We start from the raw sequence: 16,980 nt of genomic DNA, 5'->3' as shown, positions 1-16,980 counted from the left end.
GCAGGCGGGGGGGCGGCGAAAGGGCAGTTATTTACAGTGGATTCTGGCGTGTCCTACTCTGCTGAAGCGAGTGAATGCGTGGCTTGGGAGATGGTCTGATTCTAAGCGTGTGGCCCCACACATGTTCTTTCTGCCTCCATTTTTGTGCCAGAGAGAGACGGAGAGATAGAGAAAGAGATGGAGGGAGGAAAGGAGAGGGGGGGAGGGAAAGAGAGAGAGAGAGAGAGTGAGAGAGAAAGAAAGGGAGAGAAAGAGGATGATGGGAGAGAGAGAAGGAGGGAGGTGGGGGCAAAGAGAGAGAAAGAGCACCTTCTTTATTCCTTTTATGAAAATAACCAACATCTCATTTAATAAATAACAAGAGAGATGAGAAGTCGGGAGCCTTCCTGGGATGAACCAGCGGTCTCTGTCATGTGCTGATGTAACTCTCCACAGTGTTGCCAGGTGCCAGGTTAGCAGCGTTCCTGCTTGGAATTCTGCTCATATATTGCTTTCGGATCATTTCAGGTTATTCAGTCAATGTGGAGAGGTGGCCCGAGAAATGGACAGTGGGTCACACAGCCTCCTTCCTAGACTTGGCTTTGTGTCGGGCAAGTCACTGAGTCACCTTAATACTAAGTTCCGTCACCAACGAAATGGGGAGGATATTAGTCCTTATTTCATAGTGTGGTTTTGAGAATTAAAGGAAATAATACCTGTGAAGTGTTTGTGGGAAGTGTATATGTCAGTTGACATTGTTTTTTTGATCTGGGGCAAATCAAATTCTGGGAACCTCAGTTTCAAAACCAATAAAATGATAGCTTTGAATAATATGACTTCCAAAGTGTTTCATAGCCCCCAAAGTTGAAAATTTTGTGTACTCTGTGTGCAGCATTTATGTCATTTTTATGTCACTCATGTGGTCTCACATATGGTCGCACACACAACAGTTGTGTCCTTAGTAAATGCTTTTTGAATTCTAGATGAATAGGAAATAGACTCTTCTAATGTGATTGATTTTACATATAAGAAGATGAGTAAGGCATAAATAACATATTCTATTTTTTCCCTCTTGGTAATTCATTTAATCATTACTTTTAAAATAATGGGCATATAGGGACCAAATCCTTACTGTGTACCAGGAACTGAGTGAGAATCCACGAGGCACAGAAGGCTAAGATAGAACATGATTCCTGTCCTCAAACACCTGAGCTCTGGGTGAGGACACACACTGTAAAATGGTGCCACAAAATTGGGGTCTGTACAGGATCCCATTGGAGTACAGGGTGAATGTGTTTGTTTTATCAGGGAATTGCAAGCCATTTGGGGTAGCTGGTACTGAGAGGACTTATGGGGAGTGGTAGGAGATGGGGTTCCCTCAAAATGTTTTCTAGGTCTGGGTGTGCCTCGTCTATCAGAACAGCCACATTGGAAGTTTAAATGTGTGTAAAATGCTGTATCTTTAATTGATGGAAACAGAATACTGGTTTTATTTTAACAATTTGCTCTAAAAATTCTCTATAATAGGAATGATAACAGGAACATTATATTTTGTATAATTGTACTATATTTTAGTTTATAATACTTTTGACATTAACTTAGTGGTTAATCATAATAATAGTTCCTTCCATGTAATGAGCCCATACTACTTTCTAGGTACTGCATCTGGCACCTGACACAGGGTACTTTATTTATTCCTAATTAGAACCCTTTGTATCAGGGACCCAAGTTTACCACTATGGGGTGCCAAGATGGGGAGAAGCAGATTAAGTTCTGTGAGGTCAAAGAACATTAAATTTTTTTTTAATTTTTGAGAGAGAGAGAGAGAGAGAGAGACAGACAGACAGAGTATGAGCGGAGGAGGGACAGAGAAAGAGGGAGACACAGAATCTGAAATAGGCTCCAGGCTCTGAGCTGTCAGCAAAGAGCCCAATGTGTGGCTCGAACTCACAAACTGCGAGATCCTGACCTGAGTCCAACTCGGACGCTTCACCGACTGAGCCACCCATGCGCCCTGGTCAAAGAAGATCTCTAATCCATCTATCCATTATATCTCTAGCATCTGGCATGGCGCCTGGTACACAGCAGGAATTTAAGTGACATCTAACTAACTAAATGAAATGACTTGCCCAGGGTGGTATCACTAGTAAGTGGTGGGGTCAACACAAAGGTACTTGATTTTGACAACTTAGATTTGATATAATCATGGCTGGAGAAAGTCTATTTTCTATAGTGTAGAAGAGAATCAAGCTCAACATATGTCTTTTTGGCCAACGACCCTTACTAGAAAGGAATATGCTCTTGGTAATAATTTCATTTTCATTTCTCAAGGAGGTTGAGTCTTTGGTGAGACAGTCTTCAGTGGTATGTAAGACAGTCAAGACTCTTTACCCCTTTCTCACTGACATGGATGTGATGAGAAAAGCAAATAGGATGAAATGTGAAACACATCATTCCTGCTTCCCTTTTCTTCTCTTATAGCTAAGTCTCTGTGACCTTTTACCTTTCATTTGTGTTGGATTCTGGCTCAAAAGGATTCAGGGAGACTAATATTTGCTGTAGCAGTGAGACATGAAGAAGCTCCAAAGGTAGAAATACATGTATCATGTTTCTAAGAAATCTTTCTTTTCATTCTTAGTTTGACCAAACAGCCTCTAGCTGAAGATGTTCTATTATTTTTTCAGCTGTTGGCCTTGGAAGTAATTTTAATTGAGGCCAGGTCATCAAGAATTTTGGGAAAATGTACCTATCGAAAGAACATTTTTTGGGACTTTTCAGTTTACTCTTTTTAAAAATAATAATTTTCTTCCTAATGGACTTGATTGAATAATTCAGCAAACAGTTATTGATTGCTTACTATATGTGAGGTCCTGTGTTGGGTGCTGGGGGTACAAAGATGACAAGACACAGCTCTTGCTTTCAAGGATGAGGTGGAAATAGAATCGGAGGCAGATCATTGTTGTACTTGCCGTGTGCAAGACCCTCAGTGGGGCAGTGGGGAACATGCAAATGCCTATGGGTGTACAAAAGAGGTGAGAACAGAGGCCACAGATAACTTCCCACCACTGGTGACTTGAGGCCAGGAGAGTGCTAGAGACTGAATTTGTCCTCAGAGTTCATACGTTGAGATCCTAATGTCTAATGTAACGGAATTAGGAAGTGGGAAATTTGGTAGCTGACTAGGTTATGATAAGAGCAGAGCCCTCCTGCATGGGAGTAATGCCCTTATAAAAGAGACCCGAAAGGGCTCTCCTACCCTTTCACCCAGGTAAGAATACACATGGGAAGTCAGTAGTCTACAACCAGAAGGGGGTCTTCACTAGAACTTGACTGTGACGGCACCCTGATCTTGGACTTCTCGGCCTCCAGAACTATAAGAAGTTAATTTCTGTTGTTGACAAGCCACCCAGTCTGTGTCACTACATTATAGCCACTTGAACTAAGACAGGGAAGGTAAAGGAGAAGGGAAGGTCTTCCTGGAGGGGCAAGTTCACCTGCTGGGTATGAACGGGTGAAGGGTCCCCCAGCTCCCTGGCAGCAATCTAATACCTCCCACCTCATCACTTTGAAGACCAACAGCTCCCAGATTTTAGAACCAGATTTATCACTGTATTATTATGGTTTGTTTTATATTTACCAGCTGAAAGAGGCCAAGGAATTGACCTAGATGGTCCTCAGGTGGAGAAGCTGAAACTCTCTTCTTCCTCCAAGGGCAGCTCGCTGATGTGTGCACCTCCCATGTTGTCCTCAGACCGGGCTCTGAGGAGCTGATTTGTCTTGGGTCATTTATCTTGAGTCCGCAATATTGTTCATTGCTCCCACAGTCTCTTCTTCCCTTTTTTTCTCTCCCTGTTTCTATTCTGTTGTTCAACCCATACTGATATTATCCCCAATTTCTTCTAAGAAATGTGGCACAAAGGTTAATGCAAACCTGAGTACAAAGACTTTGGGGCAGAACTTTTGAGTATTTCTGTCTATCATTAGAGGCTGAAGGATCCCTGGAGATCCAGAGACTTGGTAACACGTTCAGTAATCTGACCGACTCTGCTCTTGGGTCCTGATTTCAGCTGAGTTTACCAGTTGGAATCCATGATCATCAACATGTTAGACCAGTGTTGAGTCTGAGAACGCCAGCATAAGTTTGCCTCATGATTAGACACCAAGGGCAGGTAGCAGTCATTGAGAAGCCCTGAAATGGCAAAGTTAGGGAACTGGGTTTTGAAAATGAGTCACCCAAACATTTTCTTTCCAAACATCTGCAGGTTGTTAGCCTGATTTATTTTGAATTAAAAAATCTTTTTGAGCTGGCTGACAGCTTATTTTAATTCCCAGCTGTTAAAATGTTTCAGCAATTGGAATTAGGGGCTGTGCCATTGCTTTTGATGTGGTGGGAAGCAGTTCAGCACTCAGGTACACCTGGGGGACCTGCCCCTTCTCATCATGGTCCTTCAGTTTTATTCCTTCTGTTTAAGAGCTTGGTGCTTTGAGCTCTTTGTTTACGATCTATTTGCTTGGGTCTTATAGCCCTGGTGGCCAAGGGAGTTTAGCTCATATTCCAGGCTGTGGTGGCTTTTATCCAGCACCTAGCACTTTGTGGCTGCCTTAGATTCTTTCTGGAACAAGTTTGGGGAATAAGCAAATACATAAATAAGTTTATATTTAATTGACATTGCCTCTTCCTCTCCCCAAATATGCTGAAATAAATTTGCTACTCAGAGTCATGGTTCTGATAAATGTTTTTAAGATTTTTCTGTAGATTGTTGGCTTGGTAAGGGCTTTTGACTTGTTCCCCACTTTTCTGTGGTTGTGGGTGAACACCTCTTATTTTTGCTGTGATTTTGGAGAGGGAAACCTGGGGACTCAGTCTCCTCTCTCCAGTTCCTACCCAGCACAAACAGGGACACCACCACCACTATCTACTACTCCCATCACCATTTATTACTACCATCAGCACCAAGAAGCCATTCCTTGGCACTCTGAACTCTCCCAGCATAACATCCTATTATTCATATTATTTTTATTGTCAAATTCCCCCCCGCCCCAAATTATCTATACTAGCTAGCTACTTATACCTCTTTAGCTCACTGTTATGCCTCATTTTTTTTTTCCATATCCATCGTGGCTTATTTCCACCACTCTGTTGAGACTGGGCTCTCAAAGGTCATCCATAACTATTTAATTGAGAGTCAGTCCTCTTGTTATCTTCTTCACTTATTATCTGACCTCTGTGTACCTGTGTGAAGGGAAACTTTGAGACCAAAAACTAGAATGACAGAGTGGAACATTTAAATACTAGAGTAGGGGTTTGGGGCTTTATTCAGTAGGCATTGGGCGATCCAATCCTGCTTTTAATCTATGTGAAACTGAGCAGTGAGTAGATTTATCCACAAATGAGGAAATGGGTAGAATATTGTCACAATAGTCTAGGTGGAGAAAGGTACTGAGGGTATAAATGAGAATAATGATACAGAGAATTGAATGTTAAGCAGGTTGGAGAGATATTGAAAGAGTCTAATAGAGACGATTAAAGGTTGATGAAATACGTGGAGGGAAAGCAGAAGAAAGCCATAGCCTTTCTTACTTGTGTCCCTCATTTTTGACCTTCACGTTTTTACTCATATTCTCTCTTTCTATAATATCCTTTCTCAGTCATCTCATCTCTGTTTGTTGAACTTCACTCTTCTTATCTCTGAAAATATCATTTTTATGAACTTTCTTTATCACCCCAGGTGGATATTACCTCTAATTTCTAAGGATTCTGTAGTACTTTGTATATCTTGACTTTTATCTCATTATCTTAGCATGACAATCTCCTCAGTCTGCTTTTAGGCAGATGGCATGTGGTTAAGGGTGTGACAGAGGCATAGGAACGAGGAAAGTGAAAAGGACTGTTGGTAAGTATAAGGTTATGTGGTCTAATGACCAAGGTGAAATTGCAACCTTCATTTCATGGGTGGTGTGGATTTGGATTTCTATCATGTTTTTACTCTTTTTATTTTCACTTGTGACAGAGTTTTACAGTTTGGTTCTCAGGAGATTACGTTAGAATAGAATGAATAGGAGGCACTTATCCTTTGGCAAATATTACTCACGCTTTCCACATCTCTCCATGAACTGGAAGAGGGTGCTGATTCTTCTTCCTGGAAATTAAAAAAAAAAAGTCTGCTTGTGATTTTACATTCAACAATTCACTACTATTATCTCCTAAGAATCTTTCTGAAGAATTTATCCTCCTGTGCCTGAATGCAGCATAATTGGTTTTCTAGAAAGATGCATTCAGACCCAACAAAACAATATTTTTCCCCCAGTAGTCTTTCCTTTCTCTAAAGAACTTCGTGTTTGGACTCTTTAGAAAAATGCAATATTGAGTGTTTGAGTAATACATTGAGGCAAATGAATATTTTCTGTGTCTACCCTTTTGTTTTAAATGTGACTAAACTTTGAGAGTCATTTCAAAAGCGTAGGGCAATATTTCTAGTTGGATTCTCCCAGAGGCAGTTGAAATGGGAATGAGTTACAGGGGTGCTTTTTAAATGACACATTATGACACATCCACACATTAAGAAGATGACTGGCTTTCTGTTTTTCCTCTTTCTCTCCATTAATACGTAAGCTGCTTTTGCCTCTTTCCAATAGTGACTATGATGTTTTGTCTCATCCCTTTTTTTCACATGACAGATAGGGTTTCACAGAATTTATTAAAAATGCAAATTTTGGTGCAAAACGCTAATTTCAGAACCATCTTCAAAGATTCTGTTCAGGAGTTCAGGGCTGGAGTCCCATTTTCAATATCCACCCCCCCCCCCCCCCCCCCGCATCTTCCCTAGGGGACTTGGACGCAATGGACCACACTCTGGGAAACACAGGAGTGGGCCAACTAACTGAGCATCGCCTTTCACCGCACGGTCAGTCGGCAGTGGCCATGGCTCACGAGGGAACAACCACTACATTTAGATCTGTAAGTTCTTTCTAACCCATCTCTTCTGAAGAGAAATTATAGAGCATATATCCAGTTACAGCTCAGTACCTATGAACCGAGAGGATTCTCTCAAGTTACCTGCCCTCATCGCTTTTAACCTCTTATTCTTGGGTTGTGACTATCTTGTTTACCTCAGGGAAACTTCAGATAGCCTTTTAAAAAAACATTCTAAAGGGTAAATTAAATGTAAAGAGTATTTTGGGGCACCTGGGTGGCTCATGTCGGTTGAGCATTCAACTCTTGATTTCAGCTCAGGTCGTGATCTCATGCTTTGTGAGTTCGAGCCCTGCTTTGGGCTCTGTGCTGACAGTGCAGAGCCTGCTGGAGATTCTCTGTCTCCGACTCTCTCTCTCTGCCCCTTTCCTGCTCTCTCTCTCTTTCTCTCAAAATAAATAAACATAAAAATACTTATTAAAAGTAAAGAGTATTTCACATGGTATGCAGGTATCAGTGAAGAATTTGGACTTAAATGACCCTGAAATTCTACAATTCAATAAATGTTCTCTGTAATATTATATTCTATACTGTATAAAAATATGTTAAAATGACATATTAAAATACAGTAAGACCTCTTTCTCTGAGAGAATGCGCAGCTAAAGTTATGAATTTATTTCTCGTCTCTTTGCAGCCTTCCCTTTACCTTTTTTGTGTGAAATAACTTGCCTTTATAATTTACCTTGTTATGATCTTGGTGCATAAATGTTACAACGATTATGGGTACCTGGGCTGGCTATTGGCGTTTTTTGTTAACTTATAAAGGAAACCGAGACAAAGTCAAAATGTTGGAACCAGTTTAATGATGGGATCCCAGTTATGGCTGTATGTACATCAAAGACACAGGGAACTAGGTGCTATTCATTAGGACACTCCATCAAGTGTGTTAAATAGCTACTGTCACTTCATCCCCCCCGCCCCCCCATTTTATTCTTATTTGAGTCATACAAGGTAAGTGTAACCACTTTGGTTTTACAGAGCAGACAGCAGAGACTCTGTGACTAACCTGCCTTGACCACCTTGCCTGCTTTGACCACCACCAGTGTCAGAGGCAAAACGTTGAACTCAGGCTTACCTGACATCGAAATCTGTCCTTCTCCCAGCCTACTGTGCCGCTCTGATGCTTAATTCAGTTTACGGATACCAAGTGAATCAACGTAGATTTTGTTCTGATTCTGGCGAGGAGCAGACTCTTTTGCAAAGTTACCAGCAGCTGATTGCCAGTGGCCACGCAGAGCTCATGGTTTCTAGGGTGGCAGGTATGTAACACTGGAGAGTGGGACAAAATCAAGACAGAGCAGAAGTAGCTATTTGAAGGGTTTCAAAGCCCTTGACCGACACTTGCCTCCTGGGACCATTTTGATCTCGCTCCTTTTCTGTCACCCCTTTCTTTTCAAGACTTAACTCACCCCGGCCCTAACCCTTCCTGCTGGTGGGTGCCCCATTCACAAGGGAGCAGATACCAGATGGGAGAAGTTGAAGAGACAGTTGTTGGGCGATTGTTCTTATGAGTTATGTCCTTGGGCTCTTGGTTGGAGGGCTCCGATCTGAAAGCTTGCTTCAAATCCACTGAGAAAGTAGCATGATTTAAGTGGTGGCCTGGAGAGGGCTGGGGGGGGCCGACAGTGAGGACTAATTTGTTCTTTAAGTTTATCTAATGGTTTGCAAGGGTGGAAATATCTGCTGGGGAGATGTGATGGATTCTCCTAGGAAACTGACTTCACCAGATAATTCTTTAGAAACTGTTTTCAGAAGTGAGACAAGTGGTGTGAATCTGCTGACACAGGGAATCAGCTCTGTGTCTGGGACCGGGTCACAGACCCCGAGGCGTGCCTGTCGCGATACAACGGGGATGATTTTTCAGAGGGCAAGCGCTCACGCTGAGTGACTTTCAAAGCTGTTCCAGGGCATTTCTCAGGCTTTTCAACTCTGGATACTCTTTCCCACGGTGCAAGGGCCAAGAGAAGGGATCCTGGGCTCTCTTCCCTGGCCCCCAGGATGGGAATTCAGGGGGAAAAGGTCACCTATTCTCATGCCACAAAAGAAAACGTATTCATCAGTTTTTGAGCAAAGGAGCTTCAGTCTGCAAATAGGGGAATTGCTAAGAGCTCATGAGCAGGACCCCTCTCTTCCCCAAGCTGGTGCTGTAATGGGGGCGAAGGGGGGGGGATGGTGTTGTCCTCCTTCAGGTGAGAAGGGAGTGTTCTGGACTTCTCTTGATAAAACCCCTTCCAATTCCAGTAAAAACATGCGATCCAAAGCCATCATCTTTTTTTTTTTCTTTAACTATTTACTGGAGGGATTCTGAGAGAGAGAGAGAGAGAGAGAGAGAGCACACAAACAGCTGAAGTGGCTTCGTGGTCACTTCTCCGATTGCTTTTCTTGCTGGAGAATATTTCACATCACAGGATTTTCCTTCTCCTCTGTGCTGTTGATCCACCCAAGATCTTCACATCCTCCCCAACACAGATTAAAGATGACACAGGGTGGGGGAAAAAACAGGAGGAAATTGCGTTTGAAAGTTTTGTTCCATTTGTATGACCAGCAGTGAAAACTCTTTGTGGTCCCCACCCCAGATTGTAGCAGCAGGGCCCCGAGGCTGCCCGGCTATGAATTCATTTCCAGTCCAGCCAGCTAAGACAACGCTCATATGAATTAATGGGCCTTGCTGGACCTCGCCTCCCTCTACTCACCTCACTGAGCCCAGCCCCAGTCTACAGTGGCTGCACATAGGAGCACACATCACTCCCGCCCTTGACCTGAAGGGTACACCGAACTTGGTGCGTGCATGAACCATGCTGCACCCTGTTTGGGACAGGGGAACAAAGCTAGCCGTGTACTCTTGGAGGACAGAGGACCCGAGGCTGCTCCCTTGGCCCAGTGAGGGAGTCTCCCTTCTTACCCCGCATCTGCCCATCCTTCTGGAATCTGTAGTGTGGCTTCCATCTGGCCTCTTGGGAGAGGTGAAATACGGCTTCGCTTTGGAACAGCTGAGGTTTGCTCATGGCAGCAGAGGGGCTGGAGTCTTAAGCCTATGATGTGGCCGAGGCCAGCATTTCTTAGTAATGAGTCTTGCAGGCATATCCCGGGAGAGGAAGTTAGATTAGGGCAAGGCAAGTGAATGAGATTGTTTAAAGGCTGCAAGGAGATTAAAAAAAAAAAAAAGCAATTCCTCCTCAGTTAGGGTTGTGATGTTCTCTCTCTTGGGTGAATCCGCAGGCAGTGTGGGGTTAGGGCTCTCAGGCTAGACCTGGAGATTTCATGTCAGAGGAAATGAGGATGGTGGGAGTGGGGGTGGGGGGGGGGGAGGGGGGAGGACTGTGTAGGAGCTGGATTATGGATTGTGAGCAACTTTGCCGCTTTCAACGGAGCCTCCTGGGGCCAGCCTTCCTCACCTCCCATAACTGCGAATTACTCTGGTGCCTGAGCCGCCTCCTGGATTTAGCGTCTGCTGTACATTGGAGGGACTGCAGGGCTGGTGTTCACCCCTGGGGCGGGGGAGCAGGGACAGAAAAATGCCTTGTACCCAGCAGTCACTCTGTAATTAGTTATTGAGGGACTGAATGAAAAAGCTATTTTATGAGCCACTCTTTGACAGTCTATTGCCCCAGCGGAGTTGAAAACGGGCTCATTTTTGAGGCTCACAGCTGTTCTGTCCTCCCTAGGCTTCTCCTCAGGCATGGTGTAGCATCTGGTGAGCATGAGATGCCTCAAGTCCCATAGCCAGCTGGGAAGGACGGGCTGGGAGGCAGTACTTTTGTTCCTGCTACTTCGATGTAAGCTGAATTCCTCGTTTTACTTTTTAAGAGATAGGAAGTTTCTCATTTTTTTGTAGATCTGGTGTAACCTAAAATAATGGAACCCGTGGGGAGACACGCCAAGCACATCTCAAGATAATCTACTTGCTTCCGATGGTGCTTTCGATTTAAACAGGGGTGGGATCTTTGTGAGACCAGGCTGCTTGGAAAGAGCACGTGATCTTGTCAGCCCGATGTAGGGTAGGATGTATCATCAGCCCTTGCAGGAGGACCGTGACCTACATCAACATTGGGTATGAAATCCCAGGTTGGTGGGATTTCATGGTGCAACCTTTGCGAGCCCTTCCATTATAATAATTGCTCAATAGTTGAATAAAGTTAAAGAAAAAGAGAGAGATGAGAGAGAAAGAGAAACAAAGATTCCTCCCCTCACCCCCCTAAGTAATGAGACTCTTGGATGAAAGGCTAGCTTATTTTATAATGGTTTTTTCTCTCCGTTCCCTACTTACTGCCACCCAGATCTGGGGGAGAGGGGGGAGCTCCTGAATCCGGGTAGCAGGTTGGCATTTCTAATCTGAGCCTGGGTTAATCCGCTGCGTGTACGGGTTGTTGAGCAAACTGGTAAACTACCCTAGAGTCTTGCCTGAATGATGAACTGACACTAACTGACAAGAGCTGGCGTATGACTCCAACCGCACTGAATTTCCTCTTTCTCCTGCCAGTGGTCGTGGCAGCCCAGGATAAGGTGACGGGGAGACCACAAGGGCAAACGTGACATAAGGCATCTTGAGAACTTCCAGTTGGTTGGCAGTGCCTCACGGGACAGGAGCCTTCTCTCGTAGGCTGGGAAGGCAGTGGGACCAGCACACGATCAATGTGGATCAGTGTTCCCTTTTCCAGACGCAAAGAGAGGAGACATGGTTACCTTGCATACATTTTGATAACATCCCTTGGGCAAGAGGTAGGTATAACTCACCATAGATAACCTCTGCTCTTGTTCCAGCGTTGTCTCCTTTATCTGCAACATGGGGGTGTTGAGTGATGCCACAGGCAGCTGGAAGGCCTCATTTATTTGACCTAATTATTCCCAGTGTAGACCTGACTCATCAGAACGGGCTCTTCTTCAAAGGAAATGAGAGCCAGATTGTCTCCTTGGCAGCCATGGGAAACAAAGGCTATCCACAGAATGGCTGAGATATTGAAAAAGGGCACGGTTGGCTTTTGGGGCCAGCTGCCATTTAACAGTGTGACCAGGAATGGAGGACTGGAGGGAGGGGAGTGTCAACTTCTGACATTCTAGCTGTCTCAAAATGTTCTTAATAAAATTAACTCACCTTTGGATGCCGTGGGCAAAAGTAACCCCATATTAAGAACCCAGGGAAAAATGGAAACTTGTAGTGGGGTGTTTTTTAAAAAATATTAATAATTGAGTAAATTTCCATGGGTATACTGGGGGGACTTTTCACAGGGGAACCTTCTTATTTCTTGGTCCTCTCAGGTGCTCTATTGAAGAATTGAAGGATGGGGAAATGGAGAAGGGGAGTTGAAATGACCTTCTTGTTACCATTAGGCAAATCCAGCACAGAATGGGAGCGGCGTGCCACATTCCCTCTCTGAACGGCCTGCCTTAGCTCAACGATGCATATCTGAACTTAACACTTCATCTTAGACAGTCGCCAGTTGTCCATACCGAAACGCAGGTGCACTGAAAATACTCATGTAACCCTTCCCCGGTCCCACCGCCCTGTTGTACAGTCGTGGTTAAGAATGCCACAACCCCGGGGCGCCTGAGTGGCTCAGTCGGTTAGGCGGCCGGCTTCGGCTCAGGTCACGATCTCGGGGTCCGTGAGTTCGAGCCCCGCGTCGGGCTCTGTGCTGACAGCTCAGAGCCTGGAGCCCGTTTCGGATTCTGTGTCTCCCTCTCTCTCTGCCCCTCCCCTGTTCATGCTCTGTCTCTCTCTGTCTCAAAAATAAATAAATGTTAAAAAAAAAAAAAAAAAGAATGCCACAACCCTAAGAATTCGGGAAAGATGTGCTCTTGGCTGATCCCTGCGGCACCGTCTGGCTCGCGGCCTTTTGTGCAGCAATTCCCGAAGCACCGGACTGTGAAGATGCCCGACTGACAACATTGTCCCAGCGTCGGCCTGCCGTTGCCCGTTGCCGGAGAGGAGCCTCCAAAGACGCCATGTTTGATCTCAGCCTGGATCCCCTCTGGGAGGAGGCGAGGGCATCCCACAAGCTATTCGTTAAGAAGATCCTGTGGTTTGATCACGTCCTCTGACCCCGTAGCCATGCACGCATACAGGTGTAGTTGGCATTCTGACGTGTGCATAGTGCGTTTTCGTCTCTTCCCTGGAGTCCAGGCCAAAGCCTGAGGTTCCTTTCGACACAACTCTGCCCAAAACTCTGGCTCTGTGCTCTCCGGCGCTCTGCAATAACACACCAGCTCTGTGGTGTGGCCAGTGTTTACTTAATTGGCGGGAGGACTTTTTAATCTCCAAAGGCAAACGTTTCTTCTGCATTCCACATAGGTAAGATGTGGTTTGCTGTGGTACCAGGGTAAGGATCTGGGGTGGGGAGGGAATGAAGGAAGGAAAAACAACCCTTAGGGCTAAAGTCACGGGAGGGGGTGGGTGGCCAAGAAAGAGAATCGGGTCATTGGGTGCGGGGGGGGGGGGGGGGAGGTGGGGGGGGAGGGGAGAAGATGAAAACTCAACAGGCGTTGTTTTAAAGAGTCAGAACTGTGACTGACCATATGCTCGCTTTGCAGTTATTTCCAAAAATAGACGACTAGTGGTGAGAAGCAACTGGTTTCTGATGCTTTATGAGTGGGTCAGGGAAGATGATTTCCAATTGTTGGGGTAAGATACAGGGTAGGCTGTATATCCAGCAGAAAGAGGTGGCTTAAGCTTTACAGTGCGTTGGATTCGATTTCACAGAGCTTTTTACTGGCTAGACAGCGCTGTTAGCTAAGTAAGAGGAATTCACCTGAGGATAAAAGGGGCTGGTGACCCGGAGCAGGCCCCTACAGGTATTCTGTATCTTGAATAGAGCTCATCTGCCAGCAGTGAAACAGTCATCAAGAAACGGGGGCCAGTGAGTACAAGGATGGCCAGAGGGGATACACCGCAGACCATCTGGGTAATGGGACGGGGTCCATCAGGGGGCGTTAGTGCTCACCTTCTTCACAGATCCCTGGATGAGCGGTGACTCCTAGGTCGGAGATTTCCTGAACCTGTCATGTTTCCTGGAAAAGAAGAGTTTGAGGGTGCCCTGTTTTCAGGGGGAAGAACAACTTTGCTGTAAGTTGTGTTGCTCAATGGTAAATGTTTACACGTTTCTACAACTTTGATTTATTTTGATTGTGGTAATTCATAAAAGATGTTGTAGCTCTGGAGCTTGGCAGTTCCCCCAAAGCACAATCTGCCAGAGACTCTCCCCAGGATCTGCTTACCTACTACAGAAACCAAGAGAGTCCCGGCAGGACAGAGGCGTGTGGATGGCAGAGAACATCTCTGGAGGTGAGAATATGGCAACAAGGGATCCCGAGACATAACAAATGCGTCAGTCTGACTTCTTTTCTGGGTGCACACAGTGCCTCTACTTCTCTCTAAAACTGGGGCAATGCTAGAGGTATTAGTTTCTTGAAATGTTCGCAAGTCCTTGCAACGCAGTGCTGGGATTTGCAGTGATGTATGTAGACGGGACATGCCTCAAATGGAACGTTGCTGATTGAGTTTTAGTCCCGGGGGCTAACATTCCATCTTATGGATTATTGTGTCCAGCTTTCAAGTTCATGTTGAGCTCTGAACAGCTGTTAGGCCTTTGATGCTCATATCCCCAGAGCCCAATCTTTCAGCTGACTGCTTTCAGCTGACTGCAGAGCCATGTGCCATGAACTCCGGGACTGACGTAGGAAGTCACAGCCCTGGTCTCGTTAGGACTGCTCTGCAAAGCTGAGGGCAAGGATATGCAGAGATGTGGGTTGATTTGTTCTTTTAATGCCGTTTTTTTTTTTTTCAGATCAAGTGAAACAATAGTATGTCATCATTAGTAGATTTCATAAACGTTTATTGGGCATCACCATATGTCAGGCCGAGATTCAAAGTTTAATAATACACAAAGCAGCCATTGAGGAATTTATACGTGGTGTATATTTCTCTCCCTTCACTAGACTCAGCTTGGGAAGCACGGTGTTATTCTCAGTTATCTTCTGATCTCTGCCATCCAGCATCAAGCCTGGTCCATGATGGGTATTTAACAAATGTTGAAACAGTATGCAAAAAGCAGTTCGCCTTGAGATTTTCCTTTCTTGTTCTCTAACAGCCTTGCCTCACGCATATCAACTGACAGATTTCCTCCTATCAAAATACCAGAACATCTTTCCCTCTAGATGCTTATTTCCTATTGCACCTCTTAGAACTACTGTGAAGAGAAACAAACTTTTTTCCTTTATGGCAAGAGGGACTTCTCACTAGTATCCATGATCATCCATAAAGGCAGACATTTTTTTTGTCCTTTTGTTCACTGCTATTTCCCCAGCACCAAAAATATTGCCTGGGACAAAGTAATCACATGTCAGTTCATGTCTTTGTAATTATTTGTTGAACGAATACATAAAATTGAAATCAGGACAAAAGATCTTGACATATTAGACAGGTTCAGTTAAGCTATGTGGCAGTAACAAATAACCCTGGAAATCTCAGAGGCTGAACACATATAGGTTTGTTTCTCTTTTCCACAGAGCTGGCTGGGGATCCCGCTGCCTTCTAGATCAGCTCCTTTCCCAGTGGTAACACCAGGATCCAGTATGACCGCATCCTGTAGCTATCCTGGAATGTATAGCTTTGGGCTTGCTCTTCTAGGGGAAGGGAGGGCGAAAGGGTTGCACACTGACTCATAAATGCTTTTGCCTGGAAATGATGCATGTCACTTCTGTTCACAGTCTTTTGGCTACATGGCTGGGAAATGTGGGTGAGCCCATGAGTATCTGGTGGGCATGCTCCACTAAATATGTTAGTCAGTGCTTGCTAAGTGATGCTGTAATACCTTAGGAAAGCGACTCTTTGTGTCCCACCCTTAGTCTTACCACTTCGGTGCATGACGGCCAGCTTCCCAATGCGTATCTGCGTATCTTTGCCTGAAGTCTCTCTTGGGTCGCTGGATCTCGCTTTGGGCTCCTGCTTTGCCTTCAGCACGAGAGGCTCTGGGTGCCAGGAAGCCACCCTATGTCAGGCTGAGATTAAGGCTGAATAAGACACAGAGCAGCCATTGAGGAGTTTATACTGTTTACGTTTCTGTCTCCCTCACTAGACTCAGCTTGTTAAAGGCAGCATCGACTCAATCGATGACTGCTGGGCTTTAGTGTATAAATAGCTCAACCCCGTCACTACTCAGCTGGTGGCATGACCGGGAGGTGCATTTTCTGCACTGGCTCCCAGAGACGGCAGGGGGGTTAAGCTCTAATTGTCCGCAGCGATGACTTACTTGATAACAAACCTATCACTGGCTGTCTTCCCCTCCCCATCTCACTTCCTCATTCCCCTGACAGTGTTTCTTGGGATTTCCTCTCAAATAAACTGTTTACATTTGATTTTGTGTTTTAGGATCTTCTTAAGGAGGAGCTCCAAACTAAAATAGAAAGTTGCCTACATAGTTCTCCTTGTGTGTGTGTGTGTGTGTGTATGTCTGTGTGTGTGTGTGTGTGTGTGTGTGTATGTCTGTGTGTGCATGTGTGTGTGTGTGTGTGTGTGTGTGTGCATGTATGAGCGGGGCGGGGCGGGGGGGGAGATTGATCATACGGATTTGGGAAGGGCATAAGGGAGGTCTCCTCACTGTCTCCATCTGAGGAGCTGTTTGGTGGTTGGAATGAAGGAAGTGAACAGAATACAAGGGCAGGAAGGAGAATACCTGAGATGCCAGAAAGACTTTTTCCTGTCACCGTGTTGTTAAAAACATAAAGCCTGGATCTTGTTATTACAGTATGGGCTCCCTGAAGTCCTGGGGAGAAAAGTTCTCGAAGGCTTTCTAAGGTGGACACTTCCCTGCCTGTCAACACGAAAGCCATGGTAACTGGAGTTTTGTGTTTCTCAGCACCTGTTGGTGGGGTTCTGGAAGCGCCTTTGGACAGGCTGACGGGGTGATGGGCCCTCCGACCCGCGACACTGTTCTCAGAGTCCAGGCTGGGCAAAGTCCTGAAGTGGTGACAATGGTCTTCAGTTTTTCACCTCTCCTTTTAATGTCCTCTGCTCCTTTTTGGCGATCTCCTGT

General features: G+C 45.2%; 1 long non-coding RNA gene across 1 annotated transcript; it reads right to left on the bottom strand.

The window, feature by feature from the left end:
- Positions 1 to 13,422: 13,422 nt before the first annotated feature.
- LOC125925984 (uncharacterized) lies at positions 13,423 to 16,748 on the bottom strand. Its single transcript, XR_007458964.1, has 3 exons — positions 16,621 to 16,748; positions 15,800 to 15,946; positions 13,423 to 13,957 (listed from the first exon to the last, which is right to left on the bottom strand). It is a non-coding gene; the product is annotated as an uncharacterized LOC125925984 (long non-coding RNA).
- Between the last annotated feature and the right edge of the window lie 232 nt (positions 16,749 to 16,980).

Source organism: Panthera uncia, chromosome F1, assembly GCF_023721935.1.
Source record: "Panthera uncia isolate 11264 chromosome F1, Puncia_PCG_1.0, whole genome shotgun sequence".
NCBI classification, from domain to species: Eukaryota; Metazoa; Chordata; class Mammalia; order Carnivora; family Felidae; genus Panthera; species Panthera uncia.
This window is presented reverse-complemented; position numbering and strand designations above follow the sequence as displayed.